At 38.3% G+C, this 9,332-nt stretch overlaps 1 protein-coding gene across 1 annotated transcript in view; it reads left to right on the top strand.

Moving 5' to 3' along the window:
- The window catches only part of capn12 (calpain 12), a 271,950-nt gene that overhangs the window by 47,816 nt on the left and 214,802 nt on the right, over positions 1–9,332 (top strand). The gene's annotated exons all lie outside the window — the stretch shown is intronic.

Here is a 9,332-nt window from a genome sequence, read left to right as displayed (position 1 = left end):
AACAAAAAGCGTCTCATACAAAAAATATAACATTTCGCTTACTAACATAATATGTACATTCTTTACAACAACCATACTTACGGACAAATCTTGTCCAAGGATCATATAAGCACAACATTACAACGTAGGCGTCAGCCCGAGACGTCGTGCAGCCATATTGAACTGGCAAGAAAGCAATAAACCATGTCGCAAAGCGACCACAAGAGTTCGCTATTAGACAGCACAAAAAACCTTGCTGTAAAACTTACCAAAAGGCAGAATACTGTCTGAGCGGGACATGTGCGTTAATTGCTTCAAATATTTTAACGTGATTAATTTAAAAAATTAATTACCGCGCGTTAACGCGATAATTTTGACAGCCCTAATATTTAGTGTAATGAGCAAAAACAATGTTAATTTTTGTTGTTTACCCGCAATTAAATCACTTTCTGTTCCAGAGATAAAGAAAAATAAGATCACTGATATGTGAACATTTCTTAATAAAGAACTAAATATTTAATGAGGTGTCCTAATTTTTTCACATGACTGTACGAAACTTTTTTCCTAGCGTTTTCTATGCTTCTCCTCCAAAAAAGTATTTTTTTCACCACTATTAATATGACCTAAGTAAAACTTGTATATAACTCAATTGAAACACTAACATATTTTATAGAAAGGAAGTAAAAATAAATATGTGGGTTGCACACAATCTAATAATTGTGATGTGGTTGTGTTCAGAATTAATCAGGTTTTTGTATTGTGAATTCTCTCGTCAATTGCATTGTAGCGGTTATATTAGTAGGTCGCATTAAAGGTGGAAAAAGGTTTGAAGTTCCATTATTTTGCTGGCTAAAAACCTGGCATTTCAACAGGAGTGTCTGGTCATTTTTATATTCACTTTATCTGGAATCATACAGCTTAGAATAAACATCAACATGGCAGTTAGAGTTTACTTATCATGAATTCAAGAGCATTGCCTGGCTGACACATAGACACTGAGCACCAGTTGTCTCAGTGTGAATATGAGGGTGATGTCTCAGCAGTGTTACACGCTATTCTTATCTCGTTGACGCCACGTACAGCGTCAACACATCCTCACTCCCTCAGTCCATCCAGTCCCCACAACCCCACCAACCACCCTCATCCTGTTCTCTCTAGTGTCTGAGTCGCACAATTTGCATCCTCCTCCTCCCTGTTACACACTCAGTGTCAGCTCTACACATGCTGCTATTAATAAATCCTTTGCTGTTCTCGTACCACCTTGTGTTCATTATGAGGTCAGCCTGATGGGGAAATAAGAAAAGTAAATGAAGGTGATAAGAACATTCTGACAGTTGAAACCTCAACATTTCATAGAAAAACAATAGGAATGGAAATCCCCCCAAATAGAAATCTTGATTTACTTTAAGAACAGTGTAAAAAATTATCTTTACCTCCACCAGTATGTGAAACCTACAGAAGGCGAAGATTATGTATTCGGTTCTGTACGGCGGTTTGTCTCTTTGTCTAAATTTGTGTATAAGATAACTCAACAAGGAATACAATTGTGGTCAAAAGTTTACATACACTTGTGAAGAACATAATGTCATGGCTCTCTTGAGTTTCCAGTTATTTCTACAACTCTGATTTTTCTCCGATAGAGTGATTGGAACAGATACTTCTTTGTCACAAAAAACATTCATGAAGTTTGGTTCTTTTATGACTTTATTATGGGTTAACAGAAAAAGTGATCAAATCTGCTGGGTCAAAAATATACATACAGCAACACAAATTAGCAATTCTTGTGAGTGATTATTGACTTGAACAATCATTGACTGACTTGAACAAGTCAGGAAAGTCACTTGGAGCCATTTCAAAGCAGCTGCAGGTCCCAAGAGCAACAGTGCAAACAATTGTAAGTATAAAGTGCATGGCACTGTTTTGTCACTGCCACGATCAGGAAGAAAACGCAAGCTATCACCTGCTGCTGAGAGAAAATTGGTCAGGAGGGTGAAGATTCAACCGAGAATCACCAAAAAGCAGATCTGCCAAGAATTAGAAGCTGCTGGAACACAGGTGTCAGTGTCCACAGTCAAGCTTGTTTTGCATCTCCATGGACTGAGAGGCTGCCGTGTAAGAAGGAAGCCCTTGCTCCAAAAGCGGCACCTTAAGGCTCGACTGAAGTTTGCTGCTGATCACATGGACAAAGATAAGACCTTCTGGAGGAAAGTTCTGTGGTCAGACGAAACAAAAATCGAGCTGTTTGGCCACAATGCCCAGCAATATGTTTGGAGGAGAATAGGTGAGGCCTTAAACCCCAAGTACACCATGCCTACCGTCAAGCACAGTGGTGGTAGTATTATGCTGTGGGGCTGTTTTGCTTCCAATGGAACTGGTGCTTTACAGAGAGTAAATGGGATAATGAAGAAGGAGGATTACCTTCAAATTCTTCAAGATAACCTAACGTCATCAGCCCGATGATTGGGTCTTGGGCACAGTTGGGTTTTCCAACAGGACAATGACCCCAAACACACATCAAAAGTGGTAATGGAATGGCTAAATCAGGCTAGAATTAAGGTTTTCGAATGGCCTTCCCAAAGTCCTGACTTAAACCCCATTGAGAACTTGTGGACAATGCTGAAGAAACAAGTCCATGTTAGAAAGCCATCAAATTTAACTGAACTGCACCAATTCTGTCAAGAGGAGTGGTCAAAGATTCAACCAGAAGCTTGCCAGAAGCTTGTGGATGGCTACCAAAAGCGCCTAATTGAAGTGAAAATGGCCAAGGGACATGTTACCAAATATTAGCGCTGCTGTATGTATATTTTTGACCCAGCAGATTTGATCACTTTTTTCTGTTCACCCATAATAAAGTCTTAAAAGAACCAAACTTTATGAATGTTTTTTGTGATAAAGAAGTATCTGTTCCAATCACTCTATCGGAGAAAAATCAGAGTTGTAGAAATAACTGGAAACTCAAGAGAGCCATGACATTATGTTCTTCACAAATGTATGTAAACTTTTGACCACAACTGTAAAGGGATATTTATCAAACGTGCAGCATATCGTTGTTATACGAAACGGAAGAGGTGATAACATTTTGGGGCAATGAGGTTAAAGGTAAAATGTCAGCGATCAGAAAAGGAATTTTGCACTAACTTGAGAACAGATTTAACCTACTTAACTCAAATTTGCAGTGAAGTGCAGGGGTGAAAGTGGACCGGAACGAGACTGAACGGAGTTCCGCTATGAGTTTATTAGGCAGAACCGCCCGGAACGCCGCTTTGATCCCGTAAATATGACGGCAACTGTCCAAACACTGTAAAAAAAAAAAAAAAAAAAAAAAAAAAACTGCCACGCTGCCATACACACATCTCCAATAAAAATTACTAACGTTAGATTTACATACACAAGTGTTCACAACAAGCCTAATAAAGAGCTTGTGTAGCGTCATCCATTTCCACTGATATTTATTACAGTGATCCCTCGTTTTTCATGGTTAATGGGGAGCAGAACCCATCACGATAAGTGAAAAACCGCGAAGTAGCAGAAAACTTTTTTTTTTTTTTTTTTTTTAAACCTGTCCTGTTCAGCTGCTTGGATACAGGAGAATTTTATTTTATGTACAGTGGGGAGAACAAGTATTTGATACACTGCCAATGGGTTTTCCCATTGGCAGTGTATCAAATACTTGTTCTCCCCACTGTATATTACATTCATTCATTCATTTTCCATGCCGCTTTTCCTCACGAGGGTCGCGGAGGTGCTGGAGCCTATCCCAGCCAACTACGGGCAGTAGGCAGGGGACACCCTGAACTGGTTGATTCTTTATATATATATTTTTTTAGGGCTGTCAAACGATTAAAATTTTTAATCGAGTTAATCACAGCTTAAAAATTAATCGTAATTAATCGCAATTCAAACCATCTCTAAAATATGCCATATTTTTCTGTAAATTATTGTTGGAATGGAAAGATAAGAGGGATGTATACATTCAACATACTGTACATAAGTTCTGTATTTGTTTATTATAACAATAAATCCACAAGATGGCATTAACATTATAAACATTCTTTCTGTGAAAGGTATCCACGGATAGAAAGACTTGTACTTACATTTATCTTTTAAGAATTGCAAGTTCTAATAATTTTGTTAGTTATAGTTTATATATTGAGACTAAATATTGCCATCTAGTGTATTTGTTGAGCTAATGAAATGTTTAAATAGAGTTTGACCAAACTAAGTATTATTTTGCATTTTGTGAACATTTTTTTTTTCTTTTTTTTTGAGAGTTAGGAATATCATTTTTGTTGTGCTTTTCACCAAATGATACTGTAGCGACTTAACTGCTCTTAACTGCCCAAATGCATGATGGGAAGTTGACCATGCAACCATGACTGTCAGTGGTGGCAGTAAATGGTATATCTTCTCTCTGTTATAATCAATACTTCCTTCCGCGCATGCGTTAATTGCATTAAATATTATAACGTGATTAATTTAAAAAATTAATTACCGCCCGATACCGCGATAATTTTGACAGTCGTAATTTGTTTGTGTATGCAGTTCACTAGTTAGATAAGTTAATGCAATATTAATATACAATAACATGCATAAGATGAATAAATTGTACTCACCACACTAATGATCTTGATAAATGAAGAAAAAACTCCAGAACAATGGATGTGAAGGTAAAGATGATTTATTGAGAAGCTTGAGAGTCACGCGATCTTTGTGGGCCTTAAAGCCTCGCCTCTTCACTTCTTCCTTGAAAAGGAACGTCCTGGATGGCATCCTCTTCCAAAAAAGGCCAGTCTCGTCCATGTTAAACACCTGCTCCGGGAGATAGCCACCCTTCTTCAATTAATTTGGGAAATTGGTCCTCAATGTAACGAACAGCTGCGTCATGATCCGCCGAGGAGGCCTCCCTATGCAATGTAACGCTGCGAAGTCCAAACCTCTTTTTGAATTTTTCGAACCAGCTCTTGCTGGCAGCAAAACCAGAATTTTCTTCACTTGAAGCACTGGTACTTGGCTGTAGTTCATCTTCGTTGTAGTCGGCATCACCGCCACCTTCATTGAACTCTCCTTCAGGAATGAGGCTATCATACAGCGCTTTGGCTTTTGTCCCAATCATGTTTGTGTCGAGACTCACCCTCTTTTTCCGACAGTCCGATATTCACACTGTTAGTGCATTTTCCATTTTTACAATCGTCTTGTTGCGAGGAGTCACGACTCGCTTAGTGTCCCTGGAAAACGACATTGAGGCGGTCTTTCGGATTTTCGCCTCATCTTTTATTATGTAATGAACGGTTGATTCGTTTAGTCCGTGATGGCGTGCAACAGACACATAGCTGTGGCCAACTTTAAGCATGTCCAGTAATTGAACTTTCTCATGCACGGTCATCATTTTTCTTTTCTTCTTGGGTTCGCTAGAGGATTGAGCAGGTGGAGGACGCTTTGGAGCCATTTTCCTTCGATAGCAGCAAGGTTAAACATCTCGGCCAATTAGCTTGCGATATTCCCGAGTGATGCTGGCCAGCGAATCAGAGCGGTGGAATATGAGTTGGGCGGGCTCTCCTTGCCTTCTGTTAGGGAACGGGCAGATTTTACACCATATTTTTTCCATTATTTTAATTTTTTATGCATTTTTTTGACTGAAAAAAAAATCTGCGATGGACTGAAACCGCGAAATTCGAAGCGCGAAGTAGCGAGGGATCACTGTATTCATTTATTTCTTCGACATAATTCGTTCCAGCGTCTCTCTGTCTGCCTCTGACAAGTTGCGTCGCAGGCAGCAAAAAAAAAAAAAAAAAAAAAACCTGGACTCTGCTGTCCATTCAATTGACTGACATACTGACACGTGATGAGCAAGGGTTGTTATCTCTGATTGGTTCAAATGCAGGTTCTTTCTCCCCAAGAGAGTTGGGTGCAAAATAGGGGACTGAGATGAGTGGAAGAGGAGCCTGAGAGGGGCGGTTTACAGCCAGAGCCCTCTCCGTTTTTTGGAACAACAAATACAGGGAAAAAAAACAAGCTTGTTGAATTAAAGGAGCAATGCAATGGAAAATTGATCAGATCTTTAAGAGAAAGGAAAGAATTCATGAGGCTTATTTTATTTTAATCTTCCACGTTAAAGTGCACTTTGGACTTATTTTTGTTCATTTACGTAAGGCTACTTATTTATTTCCTTATAATTAAAAAAAAAAAAAAAAGTGTTTGCTTTGTCTTCAAAATATATGCCATTTCTCTGTGCTTAATGTATGTTATTTGTACTTCTTTTTTTGTTAATCTATGTTACTTATATCTATTATTTAAAAAAGTCAATGTTTACGTTATCTTCCATTTTAAAGTCCATCCTATGCAGTGTTGTTAATCTTACTTTAAAAAAGTAATTAATTACAGTTACAAATTACTTCTCCCAAAATGTATTTGCATTAGTAACTCACGTAAGTAATTAGTTACTTGGCAAAGTAACTGGTGATAATTTTCAGGTTTTTTTTTTTTTTCCCCTCAAAAAAAAAAAAAAAAAAAAAAAAAAAAAACAGGTCACACAATGTGAAGTTTAAAGGGTTTTTGAGACAACTGGCCCTAGCCCAATTCTTTACCCTAAACTTTAACTAGACACAGGGGTATTGCGGATATTGTGATAACTAAATAGTAACCTTTGCTAAGTGTGAGTCATTTAATGTTGTGAATCAACCGTTAAAATTGCTCCCGTAATTGCATTAGTTCCCTTCTGTCTATTTTCGACACGTGTAAGTTTTAAAACTGTTTGATCATTTAAAGATAGATTTAAGTCAAGATTTTGCCGATTTAGGAACATTTTAGATGAAAACACTTAGGTTTGCTAGGAAGTTTCTCTACAACAGAGCTTTTCTGATAGGTCTACTGCTTTAAGATGGTGGCTGTTTTCTAACGCATCTAGTTCTTTATTATACATGTTGCTAATGCAGCCGTGTCTGTCATTTGCATCTAGTTCCATATGATGTGATATCTACCGTAGCATCAGGTACTGTAGGTGTAGTTTGTAGGCTATCGGCTACAGTCAGGTATTATTGGAGCCACCTAGCATCGCGTTTGCAACGCCGTCACAACTCCCTTGCCTCCTCCTCACTCCTGTTCTACTCTCTCGTCTCCTTGAGTCCGTCTCTCTCAGACTTTTCTCACGTCATTCAACCAACATAGTAACGCATAGTAACGCACGCCTTTCTCGCCTCAGTAACGGTATCGGCGTTGCCAAAATTAGAAAACTAATTAATTGGATTACTCACTACTGAAAATAATAACGCCGTTTTATTCTAACGCCATTATTAACAATACTGATCCTATGTTATTGAATAGTTAAAATTGAGGTTTTGCTTTTAGATTTGAAGAAATGAGGGGAAAATAAAAATTAGAGTTTTAGATGGAATTTTGTAAGTTAGTGAAAAAATACAATTTTGAATGGAAATCAGTTTCTCATTTATGCCTTGTTTCAATGTAATGCAGTAGCCCAATGCATGTGTTAAACCTTTCGTTCATACATTTTCTGAGCCGAAGCCCAAGATTGAACCCTTGATTTTTTGCATTTCTGTGGTTTTAGGAGACCCCCCCCCCCCCCCCCCCCCCAATTAAAAATGGTGTCAGGGAGTTCCGGCAAGAAATTCTAGCCACTTTCACCCCTGATTATAGGTAATATGATAAAGATGGAAAAAGTGATGACATTTTGGGCAAAAGAGGTGCACTGATGCTGATGACGAGGGTTAAGTTTGGCTGCTTAAGGGAAGATTTGCTCTCTCAGAGTGCTCCTAATTGATAGTTTTGTTTTGTTTTTTAAAGAGAATACATCACTGTGGAAAAAAATGTATTTTTTTTCTTATAAAAATGCCTTATCATAAAAGAACAATATATATTTTCAAGTATTATTTTGTCATGAAAAACTTTTTGGAAAACTTAAAAAATTATACTGTATATAAAGGTAGTGTCTGGGTTACGACTAGGTATGTGCTGGTATGAGATTCTGACGGTATGATAACCTAAGTAAAAATATCACGGTATTGCAAATACAGCTCTAAAATTATTTTGAGATTTCTGAGTTACAAAAAAGAAACCAAACTTTTTTTCGTTGAACAGGATTTTTATTTTTCAAAACAACATATTAGCAAATTGGAATACAAGTATAATGTTAAGTTAAATAGATAAAAAAAAAAAAAAAATGAAATATTCTAAATAAAATTAAACTGGCATGCTACTTAGCCACATTATCTGCCTCTTTAACAAGCTTACTTAACAGTATGTTTTACCACTGCTAGACACACGTTGAAGTTAACTCTCGTCGCTAGTGGGAAACGTTCATGACAGCTTTTACTAACCTTTAATCTTGTATAAATGCAAAATCATATTGGAGATATTGCCTTCTCTGGTAGCCACCCCCAGCAAACATGTTTTACATGTCGTTTGGCTCACCTAAGCCGCGGCTGTAACTTTCCTGTACCCAAAGTATTCCCATACCAGCGATTTCGTTTTCTCAATGGGGGAAAAAGTTCTGGTGTTTCATGTCCTCCAGCCAACGTGCAGGATAGCTGAGTCACTGACACTGAGCAACAACTTGAAGGGGAGGGGTGAGCCCTGCATTTTTGGGACATAAAGATAATACCGTATGACGAACAATTTCAGTGGTTTTGAAACCTTGACGTTTTCATAACACGATATACCTTGAAACCGGTAACCGGCACGTGCATAGTTACGACGTACTCGACTTACGTGATTTCGAGTTTACGATGCCAGAGTCTCGTCCACCATTGTCTCCTTTTTTTGTTGTTGTTGAATAAACAGTACCTAGTTCTTGCCATGTCAGGATCACCTCCTCCCCCAGTAGCGTCGCTGCCCTGATGGCGTCAGGTCCCACTTCCTTGGTCTCATGCTGCTGCTGCTGCTTCTCCCCGGCACCGACTATTCTTGCCTGTCCTGAAGCGTTTTTTTGAGTTCTAACGGCAGGCTTGCGTTAAGAAAGTTATTTTTTACTTATCTTATTAATATGACGTACATGTTTTTGGACAGTTATTTTGAGGATGTGGGGGTATTTTGGGGTGCCAAAAGGGTTAATTCCGATTTACGCAGAAATTCGTGTTATATTATCAGCCTACAAACGGAACTCGTTCGTAGCCTAGGGACTACCTGTATATATAAGGGAGTTATTCATTCATTCACCTTCCATTTATATTCACTAAGGTCACGCTGCAGCCTATCCCAGCTAAATATGGGCAGTAAGTATACTCTGAATTGGCTGCCAGGCAATCCCAACGCACACACTCATACCAAGAAAACCCATGCAGCCACAAGGACAACATGCAAACTCCATAAAGGAAGCCCTTGTTTCATTGTTTAGATGTTAA

The sequence above is a fragment of the Corythoichthys intestinalis genome, chromosome 6, assembly GCF_030265065.1.
Source record: "Corythoichthys intestinalis isolate RoL2023-P3 chromosome 6, ASM3026506v1, whole genome shotgun sequence".
NCBI lineage: Eukaryota > Metazoa > Chordata > Actinopteri > Syngnathiformes > Syngnathidae > Corythoichthys > Corythoichthys intestinalis.
Note: the sequence above shows the minus strand (reverse complement) of the source record. Positions and strands in the feature narration are given on the sequence as shown.